General features: G+C 36.8%; 1 protein-coding gene across 2 annotated transcripts in view; it reads left to right on the top strand.

Moving 5' to 3' along the window:
• The first annotated feature begins 3,589 nt into the window (after window positions 1-3,589).
• The window catches only part of LOC118435478, a 32,846-nt gene continuing 22,780 nt past the window's right edge, over window positions 3,590-13,655 (top strand). For both annotated transcript variants that reach the window (XM_035851612.1, XM_035851613.1), the window contains exon 1: window positions 3,590-3,979. The gene's annotated coding sequence lies outside the window, so the exon portion shown is untranslated. The remainder of the gene's footprint in view (window positions 3,980-13,655) is intronic.

Here is a 13,655-nt window from a genome sequence, read left to right as displayed (position 1 = left end):
ACAAAAATTGCCCGCTTTCTCTACTTTTTTCTATACTTTTCTTCATTTTATTTCCTCCTTAGTTTACGAATGGTTTCAATGTAGAATTCTGTTTCAAATTGGCATACACATTTTTTTAAATTTTAGTCGTTACAGGTTTAGTTGGAATTATAAATATCTTTTAATCTTTATATGACTATTATTTGAGAGATAACTTGAATTGTTTGATTTCACCTGACTTCTCCCACATACTAATTTTTGCAACGCACTTCCAAGCATTTCATAAATAACTAAATTCATTAAAATTTACTCATATTCTTTGTTCCTCCTTTATTTTGTCATATTCAATAAACGAAGTTCCACCTTCATGACTTTCTCCGTTGCTTTCACCTTCTCTTGAATCGATCCAGTAACTCATATGCATAGCAAACTAAAATAAATACGTGTACAACACATCATGCAATGCACTTTTACATATGACTAATGGATAGTACCCACTCACCCAACTAACTGACCTGGAAGTGAGCCAAGATGAAAGGAAGCTTTCAAAGATCCAATTATGTCAGGAGTATAAAAAGAACTAAAGGTGATATTCTCACGAAAATGCAATAAAACAAAAACGAACTAAAATCATGCACCAGTTTGACTTTGACATGCCATCAACGACACGACAACGACACTTTCTCCACTGGAATACGTACATAAGCCAATGGTTGACTAATTGTTTTCACTTCATTTCCGTTCTAGCATTGAGCCTCTATTTTGTGTAGGATGGGAAAATATGGTGAAAATGAATGTGTCTGTAATAATACATAATTGCAATGGCAATAATATTGCAATAATAGGAGCACATAAATGTGTCATTTTCATGTCAATTTGTCAGAATAAGATAGGAGAGAAAGCCATTGAATGATATCAACCCAAATTTTATTTACAAACACACTGTTCATATTAAACTGTGCTTAAACTTCACTCCTTGTCGCATTACACAAGAAAGTAAATATAAAATTTACTTTCATCATTTTTACAAAATATTAATCTAATCCCCCGAATTTGATTAATTTATTCTATCTTCTACGCCAAGTGATTTCTTTGAGAACTTATTTTTAGATCGGAAAGTAAAGTGGATAAGTGTAAGGAGAAAGCTGAAGGAGCTGAAAGTCGAGATAAAAAGTGAGCCAAAAAAAACTTCATTTGTCTTTTTCTGTGAAATAAATAAGCTCACTCTTTTCTCTTTTTAAGAGTTTTTAAGCAATTTATTTTTAGAAGCGTGAAACAAATATTTATCTAATGAAAACAATAAATAAACAATAACTATTTTTAAATAATTCGAGTGAAAGCAGAAATCCCTTACTTCGCAGACTGGCCATTGTCCCCTACATGTACAGGACAGGACAAAATTGTATACAATGATGTATGTAATTGACAATACCAAATATTTTCAACAGTCAATATAAAATTGCTGGTTTTGGAACCCTACACATTTGCATTATGCAGTTCGTCTCTTTCCATATCTCACAATGCCTCCCTTGTAAACTTACTTGTTAGAGAAATTAGCATATTCTGGGATTATCGACTTCGTGAACAAATCCGATTTAAATAATGAGGAGAAAATTGGACGAAAATAGAGTGAAAGTTTAAAATAATCAGGGGACTACTTTTACTCGGATCGCCGACACGAAACAAATTGACGTGGGGTGAAGTGGTTTGTTTGACAAACAAATTATGCAGATTTCTCAGCATCATCTTGCACAAAGTGCAGATCTGCGTTTCATAATCTCAGAAACACGTACAGCGTGGGAAGTGGATTACATAATAAAATGCATACACATGAATTATGTAAATTCAGGTTAATGCAAGGCGAGGATATTCATCAGTTTTTAGCCCGAGTCAGGGCTTATGTACCCGTCATGTCCGTCTGTCTGTCTGTCCGTCTGTCTGTCTGGTTTGCGATAACTGCCGTTAAACTAATCCGATCGACTTGAGATTTTGCACAAATGTAGTATGGGTCAAATGAGGAGTTAAGTTCGAAGATGGGCGAAATCGGTCAAGTGGTTGACCGGTGGGGGTCATATAGGTGGGTGGGGTATTATGCATCAAAATTTCAAAATTACCGGAGATTGCTGAAATTTGGCGCAGGGGTTGATAATGGTTTCTAATGAAAGAATACAAAGTAAAATTGCAAAAATTTTCATGTGGAGGGACCCTAGGGGGTGACCCATACCGATTTTTAAAACTTATCCAATTGAGCTGAAATTTGGTGCATAGGTTGTTAATGACTACCAATGGAAGAATATGAACTGAAATTCGACACATTTTCACCTGGACAGATCCTATGGGGTGACCCATACCAATTTTTCAAATTCATCAAATCGAGTTGAAATTTGGTAGTAAAGATGATAATGGCTCTTAATGGAAGAAGATTAATTAAAATAGGAGCGATTTTCATATAGAGGGATCCTATTGGGTAACCCATACTGACTTTTTGTAATCGTCAGATCAAGCTGAAATTTGTTACATAGGATGGTAATTGTTACTAATGGAAGAATGTGAATTTAAATCGGAAAAAAAATTAAATTTATTGATATGCATTTACAATAAAATTTCATACACAAAAGTCGGATTGGCGGATCTATAACTTGGCCTGACTCGGGCTATATCAAGTCTGCACTGTAAATTTTTTTTCAAGCGAACTGACAATGAGTACTATGAGGCCGTACAGAAAGCATGTGATCAATTTTCAGAGAATTTTGACCCCTACCCTGACGTGATTCTGTTTATATGCCACAGTTCCTAACGAGATAGAAATGCACAAATTTGCAAACCTTTTTTCCAGCGAGTTATAAAGATTTTTTTACAGAACTTGCAAACCTTGTTCTATTACTAACATTAACGATGCGGAGTCGTAATTAACCTCTGGTCAAGTATAATTAATCATATTATTATGTATTCGGAATTTATCGTATCAATTCTATAAATTATTCAATAAATCGTTTAAAAATGAAAATCTTGTATGGAAATAGGTTTTAAGACTTTCAAATGATTACGTCTGAATGATTTGTGGAAAGTTCACTAATTTTTTTTCTGATTTCATACACCTTAAAACATGAAAATAAAATTAGGATTCACTTAATTTCGTTCAATCATTTTCCAAAGTTCACAAATGTCGTTTAACCAGTTCATAAAATCTATAGTCGGTAATCATCACACAAAGAAGCGTACACATTATTTCATCAATCTGTCATGCACAGAGTGAATTCATGCTCAAGGGGCCAACAATGTTGTGAGACAAGGTGACCAAAAACCTTTACGACATTCTCAGTTTGCCTCATTATTCTCAATCTCTCGATAAAAATATTACTTCCAGAAAACTTTCCCCACTTCCATAAAATTTCACATTTCAACCACTTTCACAATATTTTGCACTTCATCTCCATCATCACTTGGACGTTTACAAATGTATAATACTTCTTTGCACGAAATTCACATTGCTCTTCAAAGAAAGTGCACCATTCATTCCTCCTTCGCAACATGACGATAACTAACCGCACGGATATATGATGAAGAATTCGGGTGAAAACCCGGCAGTCTGCTCGTGGCCGTGTGCGGGTATTTAACCCACTCTCGCTCCTGGTTTCCGTCTCACTTTGTAATCAATCAGTGACCGATTTTCCTTCCGTAATTCTGTTAAAATTTTACACGAGATCCCAGATTTTATTTGTCATCACGGCGTCTTTAAGTAAATTCGAATTGTGAATTTAAGATGAAATGAAACTTGTGCATTTAAATACTAATTTTCTCTTGTGAAAAATAGCAAATTGCAAAACATTGCAAAACAAACACACTAAAATTTACAAAAAGTACATGTGTTTATATGTAGTATCAAATTAAAGTTGCAATTCAAGATAACATTTCGACACAATATTTTAAGAAAAGTAGTTTGTTAGATCAGTGTTGAGGTGGTTTTAATTAAAATGAAGACTAACAATGACAAAGAAAGGTAAGAATATTGACACATTTTTGTTTATAACGATCGCATAAAGAATGTGATTGATTTTCGGGGAATTTTGACTTCATGTTATAATTAAGGATGTGTAGCATACCTTGTCAATTCGACCATCACATTCTTTCTATATGCATACGAAAGCAGAGTTTAAAGGACAAAAGTGACAGCTAAACTTGCACCAATTTAGACCGAAAATATATAATTACGCCAGTGCTTTTATTAAATAGCCGATAATTTATCTACGTATTTATCCCCCTAAATGCGTCACAACAAATCGTAATGTGTCTCAATTTGCCTCAAAAAACAAGCTTATTGATTAATTGGCAAATTTAATTTTGCCACAAAGCAATGTATTTGTATCTACTAAACTTGAAGTGAGTTAGTTATGTGCTGTGCGAATGGAGCTAAACTCACGAGAAACCCTAGTCTCAGCACAAGGTACTTCAGGAGGCCGTAGGTTTAAGCTCCACCCGCACAGTACATAACTCGTTCACTTTATGTATAAACCACATGCCAAATTGACAAGGAAACAAGCACATGCCACACCAATATTACGACGCGTGCTTCTACTTTCTACATGATTCACGACAAGAACGTGCCGACAACCAAGCGACGGACGGACGACAATATTATTTATCTTCCGTATTCCAAACACTGGGAAGAAATCCGAAATCCAATAATGGTTCCGTGTGACATATGACATGACACGGCCCAACAAACCGTTCAGCTATGTATCCAAAAGTGTGACGATGGACACACAAATATGACGACACGTGAAGAAAGTGTGACGACAATACGATAGTTTATCTCCTTCGGTGACTGGAGTCCATATATCCGAGTGAATTTGGCAATAAAAATAATAAGGCTGGTCGACGGTGATAAATCGGCCACATTTTTCACCCGTCAGCCGCCCATCATCTCATCATGCCTCCACCCGGGTGGGATGTTATTGTAATGAATTCTTGCCGAGGAAGAAGGGGAGGTGTCGACTTATTTTTAGACTGGGGGCTCCGTGTGCAATGGAGGAGAAGAAAATAAGATTTATTTCTTCTTTTATGGGTGCGGAGGATTTTATAAAAATACAATTTTGGTAGCTTCAAAATTTAGTAAAGTCACCACTGTTTAGAGAATCGTTCGTCATTTAGGGTAAGAAAAGTTCCAGAGAGGATAAATTCATAAATAGGATTTTATAAATTGTGCCGTTATATTTGATTAGGAAAGATTAAAAGTCGGTTTGATAATTACGAAAAATTTTAGTTAGTTAAGCACAATAAAATACAGATATAGTGTATAGGTTTTCGGGTCGAGAACTGGAAATTAGTTACGTTGTTTTGCTGTTGTGTTTCATGTGGACATATTTCAGACGTTTTCATAGCCAATTAAATAATTCCGTACAAGAATTGAAATATTGTTTGTGGAGTAAAGGCAATTTCTCAACTTGCCTCACTCATCCTCATCGTTTGCATCATGAGTTGAGTAACTTGAGTTAATCTTTGTCTCAATTTGCCTCGGTCAACTCTGCACCACTTCAGTCAAGCCCTGCACATCAATCGTCTCAATGTGCCTCTTTTCTCAAACTCAAGCTATTGAACTCACTATTTATAGTATTCTCAGGTGGGCCTCGCTGCGTCAATATTTTCATCCTTCGCTCGCATAACATTTCCACAAAACTTTGCTATCTCATCTCAAACTAGGGAATATTCCATTGTGATCCAGACTTGTGTAAGGTTTGACATTTAAACAACTTTCACAACAACTTTCTCCTCCGCAATCCACCCACTTTGATCTCATTTTCAGCCTGATAATGCTCATTGACTGACGTTCACCAAGTGAAAAGGAGGAAGATGCGCTTTAAATATACATAACTTGGACTTTTGTTGTTCCTCAAAAATCACTAAAAGCTTGTAACATTTATCCAAATTTTTACACTGTAAAACTAACACTTTTATAACCACACGAGCAAATGTCGGACGCCAAATAAATACCGCAATTGCGCAAACCCTCATTTTAATATGAAAATTTACGATTTCCACAATAACTGTTCAACTTTAAGACCGTTTCTAAACATCGGATTTTAAAGAGCACGACTATAAGGATCTTTTATTCCGTACACCAATCATCAGAGCTTTCTGAGTTTAAACACGTATCAACTGACAAGCAACTTTACACGATTCATCCCAAAATAAAAACTCAATAAGTTTCCTGAACATAAATTTTATCACGAATATATTTTTTGATGGGGCTACAATTTTGATAACCGTTACCTCCAATCCATCGCCCACTCATTCACTAAATAAACAAACTCCTCCCCACTAAAAACTTTCACTTTGTTGAGCAGCCAACCGATTCGTCAGTCAAAGTGTCAAAGTTTTTTGTACTTTCTCTGATTTCAGTGCAAATCCAATAAAAAAAATGAGTGTTTAGCATGCATCGGATGCGCCGAGGAATGATTACTTGATAACTTTCGCTTCGTTCCATTTTTAGACAATTCTGCTAAAAACCTGACCGTAAAATCTTCCCCTATAAAAAATCTTACAATGCGATGACGCCAGCGGTCTCGCTCCGATTTTGACGAAACAACGATAATTATGTAACCTTACACAAATAATTGAACACGTGTTTCGGGATTTTTCATAATGCTCAGCTTAAACGAAATTATGACGTGATCCGCGAGCGAGAATTTCAATTTCTACCGTGACATTTTTCTCGTGAGGGAGAAAAATCCAGATTCACGCTTAGCGATTATAATTTTGTTTAAACCTAAAATGCGTGGGCATGAAGTGGTTCTCTACCGATTCCAAATTGCTCGCACAAATTTTGAAAAATTTTGAAAATTTTGAAAATTCAACAAACCAGAAATTTCGAAAAATCAAACTTTTTGAAAACCAGATTTTTCTTAAGTTACTCAATCGAATTTTCTTAAGTCACTCAATTTCCGCTACAACCGAAATCACGCGTCTTCATGAAAAAGTAAAAATACGGGTAGGGTTATTTCGGTTGTGGCTGAATTTTGGAATACATTTTAAGCCAAATTAAGGATTTATCGAAATGCGGTAAATTTTCAAATCTTTATCCGGTTTCAAAAATGCATAAAGATTTTTGCACATAATTACATTGAGTAACTTAAGAAAAATCTGGTTTTCAAAAATTTTGATTTTCGAAATTTCTGTTTTGTTGAATTTTCAAAATTTTCAAAATTTTTCAAAATTTGTGCGAGCAATTTGAAATCGGTAGAAAACCACTTCATGCCCACGCATTTTAAGTTTAAACAAAATTAAAATTAAATCGCTAAGCCTGAATCTGGATTTTTCTCCCTCACGAGAAAAATGTCACGGTGGAAATGGGAATTCTCGCTCACGGATCACGTCATAATTTCGTTTAAGCTGAGCATTATGAAAAATCCCGAAACACGTGTTCAATTATTTGTGGAAAGCTACATAATTATCGTTGTTTCGTCAAAATCAGAGCGAGACCGCTGGCGTCATCGCATTGTTAGTAGATCTCAAGGTTTAAGTATCCTGTCTGGGAATGCTTTCTTGGTGTTAAGCGAATTGAGTTATTTCGAATGGTAAAAAATTATTATGACACTAAAAAGCGATCAGAATTTCTAAAGTACTGAAGTCACAGAGCATTAAATTATCACAAATTTTATTTACTAGTAACAAAAAGGACGGTATCTGTTATGGTGATCGTTTTGGGTGGATTTTTCTCCCTTGCAAATTACTTCACCACAGAAATTAAGGGCATTTTTTGGGTGGTGAATAATTACCAATTTCTGAAGGGTTTCCAAGCAAAATATGCTGGTTGTGATGCAAGTACTTTACAGTGTCATGTCGTTACGCAGAAAAATTGATGATGCAATATATTAATACTGGCGTATAAGCCCGTCTACCGCCGGCCGCCGGGCGAGAGCTTATTTGATTTTCATGAAAATGAGTGGGACTGTGCATAATTCCACCGAATCAATTTATAATTGTATCAATCAATATTATAGGCTATATATGGAATGGGAAATGTTTGTTGGCATGAGAAATGAAGATAAATGTTTCGCAACGGAAGCGAAAGTGGCTTCCACTTCACTTTAACTTTACTTTAAAGTGGCCAACCCTGCATACCCGGGACTGACTTGCACTTCAATTTTAAGTAAAGTGAAGTTAGATATTGGGTGAAGTCGCTTTGGTTCGAACATGCACTACATCAGTGGCTGCGGAAGCCGTGGGGACATTTACATTGCAGGATAGGGGAGGGAGGGGTTTGTATAACATGGACAGGTGATAGGGACATCGAATAATCTTGGGGACATTGTCCCTCTGTGCGCTCAGTACAGAGTCGATGAGTTTTGTCAAGTCAGCACTGGTGCTCTAATAACTTGTGCGCACACGGGGGCGTGCATGTGCGCCCAAATACAAGGTCTCTGCACTTGGGGGGTTGCTTTGGAGATGAATTCGAAGCTACAACAGGTTGTGTCAGTTTATTCGATTTAAAAAAAAATTTAAAAATCCGGAGTTGGGGAATTCGCAAAATTGACGCTCGATTTTTAATTTGTAACTCTTGACAACGTAAAAAAATCCAGCGTAAATTTTGCGAATTCTCCAACTCCGGATTTTTAAAATTTTTTTAAAAATCGAATAAACTGACACAACCTGTTGTAGCTTCAAATTCATCTCCAAAGCAACCCCCCAAGTGCAGAGACCTTGGCCCAGATAACATCGATGCTGTCTCTGCGACCCAAAATAACCTAACCGAAGTCTCTGTCTGCCATATCAGTGTATCTAGTGCAAGTTCAGTTCAAACCAAAGAGACTTCACCCAATATCTGTTGGCAGTTTTCTGGGGGTGGTTGTCTGATGGTAGTTATTTGGGATGATTGTCTGATGGTAATTAAGGTTGATTAATTACTGCAGCTATATGTCCACAATAACCAAGGGTTCCTGCCCCATTTTTGCAGAGAAAGTACCATCCTACAATTGCTTCCTGTCTGAGTCCCCATGGGATGAATTTAATCCACACGATGTAATAACGACGTTTGGTAAATCGATTTTACAACTTCATTCTTATCAAATCCGGTACGTCTTTATGGATGAAGAATTCACAACCAAATCCAGGTGTCGTATGGTGACTATTTTTTGGACGCTAAAAAAAAGCCCGATCCGATTTATACTGATCGGGCCAAGAATAACCCGAAAAATGGGCACCCGATTCAACTCTGGCTATTCCTTTCACAATGTTTGAGTAAACTTAGACTGGCCATGGGCACTTCTAGTTACATCTCATAATCTGAGTTGATGAGACACCAATAATAAAAACTTCATCCAGTTTAAAGATTTCATCCTCCAGATGCTCTTTGCATATCACGAAATCATTTATTAAGAATCCGGCTTTTAGTAAATAAACCGTTGCGGAAAGGGGTGAAGCGACACGGTCACACGGTCATGGCACATCACAACCATGCAGAAAATCCCCGTCCAAAACTACGTCAAACAAAACAATCAAGACAAAAAATTCCACATTTTCGACTTCCGTTCTGGCGTCGTTTACACGGTCACACGGTCATGGCACGTCAAAACTATATCGATTTCTGAAATCCCCCAAAATAACTACGTCTAGAACGGTCGAAACAAAAAAATCGATATATTTGACCATTTATCTCACCACCGTGGCGCCATGACCTTATGACCTGCAACTCTCATCTTCGAACTCATCCTTACTTGAAAAATTAGAAACACGTTGGCGAAACCCGCATGTCGAAATTCGAATCCGTTCTAAAATTATCGTGGATACGGACAGACGGACAGACAAGACATTTTCATAAAGAGATGCCAGCTTAAAAAGCCCCTGCTTGGAATAGTCTTTTTACATGTCATCAAATGGTGACATGGTTACCTTACTTTAATAGTTTTGATCAAAATGACGACGATTTTCATGATTTTTTGTGCATTTACGCATGTTGCACCCGAACCAGGCATGCCTCTTTCACCAAACTTTGCTAAAACATGCTTACTTATATAATAAGTAAGTGTGCAAAGTTTGAAGAAAATCGTTGGAGGTCTTCAACGATTTTATCCTAGCATGATTTTAGTACATGCATTTCTCCCATTTAAATGCATGTAAAAAACCCCCACCACTAAAATAAACCGTCGCAAACGCGCATACGGAAGTAGCTTCAGACGTACTTCACCCCAAACGGTCCCACCACAACTCGGGAACACTTAATTTCACTCTATTTCACCTATAGATTAATTTTTTGTAAAAATCTCATTTTGCCCCGACCACACCCCCTGGCGACGAGGGGGTGTGGAACAACTCCGGAACACATAATTTTACTCTATTTCACCTATAGATTAAATTGCACTAAAAATCTCATTTTGCCCCAACCACACCCGCTGGCGCCGAAGGGGTGCGGCAAAATCGGGGAAACACTCAATTTCACTTAATTTCACTTAATTTCATTTAATTTCACTCAATTTCACTTAATTTTACCCATAGAATAAATTGCACTAAAAATCTCATTTTGCCCCAACCACACCCCCTGGGGCCGAGGGGGTGTGGCACAATCGGGGAAGCACTTAATTTCACTTAATTTCACTTAATTTCATTTAATTTCACTCAATTTCACCTAATTTTACCCATAGATTAAATTGCACTAAAAATCTCATTTTGCCCCAACCACACCCCCTGGCGCCGAGGGGGTGTGGCACAACTCCGGAACACATAATTTTACTCTATTTCACCTATAGATTAAATTGCACTAAAAATCTCATTTTGCCCCGACCACACCCCCTGTCGCCAAAGGGGGTGTGGTCCGGTTGCCCCAAAAAGTTGATAGGATCCTCCCCCTGGGGTCCTATGTATGATGGCGAAAACCGATTTCGATTATCTCGATCCGTTCTCCTGATATCCTGCTGACAGACAGACAGACAGACAGACAGACAGACAGACAGACAGACAGACAAAGTCTTCACATAAAGTAGCTGAAGCTACTTAATAATTAATACGGGAGTTCAAGGCATGCCTCTTTCATGAAATTCACGGGGATGACACTTCGATACTTGTATCACACCATATAAAAAAATTAGCAAAATCGTTGGAGGTCTTCATTGTTTTTATGACCCACCCAAAAGAGGGGCTAGGCGGATTTACCTCTTTCTGCAAAATTCAAAATTTGTACCACACTTGTTTTGAGTGACGCTTATCTCATGACCTATTTGCCTCGAGTTTAAATTTGCATAAGGCTAACGTCTAATAAATACCCATGGAATACCAAACATCTCGGATATTTATTTTCGTGCCATGGGCATTGTACAACTTTAGACTGGACCCAATTTCTCACCGGATGGTCTCAATTTCCGAAATAAATTCACTGACTTAAATTTTGGTTATACTCGTGGTTGCTGAAAACTAAGAAAAAATATTCCTAAAAACTTTGCACCTTCACTTTATTCCCCATATTTGCATGAAACCTCTCCCCACCAAAAAATATTCAGGTGGCAGAGCGAGAGAGAAAGTCGTAAGAACAAGAGAAAGTTATTGAATGACAAACTTTCTCCAATTTAATCCACATGCAGGCAGAGACAGAGAGGCTTGTTTCCTTTTATTCAGTGCAAATGCGCTTCCTAAAAATCAAGTCTTTTATTCTCTTGTATGAATTTCATTAACTTTCTCTCTCCACTTTTTTCCGGATAAATGTAGCTTTCTCCAATGAAGACTAATTCGCCCATTCTTGTCTTGCAGAGGAGAAAGGGAGAAAAATCTATGCGAATTATTATAACCTTGAGGTTACTGCATAGCAAACTTTCTCCAATTTTATTCACGTGCATGCATAGACAATGAGAAGAGACTTGTAAAAATCAAGCCTTTTATTCTCTTGTCTGAATTTCATTAACTTTCCTCTCCTCATTTTCTCCAGATAAAAAGTCATATTTCTCTGTAAAGACTAATTCAGACATTCAATGGGGGAAGAATTGAGGAGATAAAAATCTAGGCAGAATTGTTACTAGACTGAAATCGAGTCTTAAGAATCCTTTTTCAACCTTGCCAAATACACAATGAGACAATTCACGCAGTTCTTTTTGCAACAAGAAGGAAATTTGTGGTCATTTTTAATTTAGTAAACTCCTCAAACGAAAATTTTTCTACAAGTTTACGAAAATTACGAAAATATATTGCATAAAAAGACATAAGTGTACGAGAACAGTGAAATGTTCGGTTTGGGTGGCAAAATAAAGCTACAAAATGTATACTGTAAAGCATCCGGTAGAGTCATATATGTTCCGTACTGGTATTGATTTGGTAATAATTCCCTACGGGATTGGTTATAGTTTGATTCTGAGTGGCAATCATTTCATTACCACCACATTACTACGCAGTAAAGATCGATATTACCGATACCGGTAGAGTCATATATGTACTCCGTCCGGTAATGATTCAATACCAGTTGCCTAAGAGTGATATAATCAAAATAAACTTCAAAATTTTAAGATAAAAGTGATATATATTTTTCAAATACAAATTTGTATATGCTTGACGATTTTAGCTAAAGTTGGCATATTTTAAATACTAAATTAAACACAAAGGTGTTAAGAATGTGACTAAAAATAAAAATGGTGTTTGAAAATCAGTTTACAGAAATAACATTGTAGATCTTTGAGTTTTGTAAAATTACAAATAATGGGGCCACCCCTTGATCTTCGCAAAATTACAAAAGTTTGTAAGCTGATCTGATTTTCCCCCGACAAATTTTACGCTGTCAAGAAATTCTGCTTGAATATGTGACAACATACGAAAACCTTACATTTTAAACTAATTAAAATCTATCAATTGAAGCATTCCATTCACCCGAGTCAATCCAAAATCCAGACTGACTTTCTTTACGTAGACATATTTGACATTGAGCACTCACCCGACAAGTCCATTACTTCTGCGTTAAGCAGTCAGCATTGACGTGGAGAGAGTGCAATCAGAACTCTGAGATTGCTTTCTCTGCCCGACTGGAGAAGAGATAATCACGTTTAGAAACGAAATCAAAACAAAAACAAGCTAATTAGGGACATGATGTGATCAGTTTCGGAGAAGTTTGACCACACCCTTTTCCATGACTAAGACCTATGCGCATAGGTCGTATTCCAATATGAGTTATAGCATAGCTATAACTCATATATTTTGGAGTCCCTTGAGACCTTTGAAATCGATCATATCCTTTCGTAACATTGAATTGTCCTTTTCTGAGATTTTCACTTATCTGTATCTGGTTCTTCGACGGCGAAATTTGCAAAATTTTCAACCGATGTACAGAGTGTAATTTCTTAATTCTTGCATGAGAAAGTTGTGCAATTCGGGGAAACTAGGGGACGACATAAATGCCTTGCTGGACATGGGCAGAAACAATTCTTAGAAAATGATCGTACTGGCAGGAAGTCCTTTTTCTAGAAGTGTACCTCAGTATTTGAAGAATCATTGATAATTTATTTCCTCATGTTGTTCAAGACGTAACTGACATCAAGTTGAAAGCGACCCTGACATGGACATTATTGGATTGCAAGCACAAAGACAAACTAGTTGTTTTGTTTTTGTATGGTAGGCTTTCGCAGTTCGAATTTGTTAACCTTGGGTAAATTGTTTGTTGCTGCATAATTTACCTACAACTTGCTACAAAAATAATTAGGGGAGATTGA

The sequence above is a fragment of the Folsomia candida genome, unplaced genomic scaffold, assembly GCF_002217175.1.
Source record: "Folsomia candida strain VU population unplaced genomic scaffold, ASM221717v1 Fcan01_Sc004, whole genome shotgun sequence".
Classification (NCBI taxonomy): domain Eukaryota; kingdom Metazoa; phylum Arthropoda; class Collembola; order Entomobryomorpha; family Isotomidae; genus Folsomia; species Folsomia candida.
The sequence above is the reverse complement of the archived record's forward strand: the minus strand, read 5'-3'. Positions and strand labels throughout refer to the sequence as shown.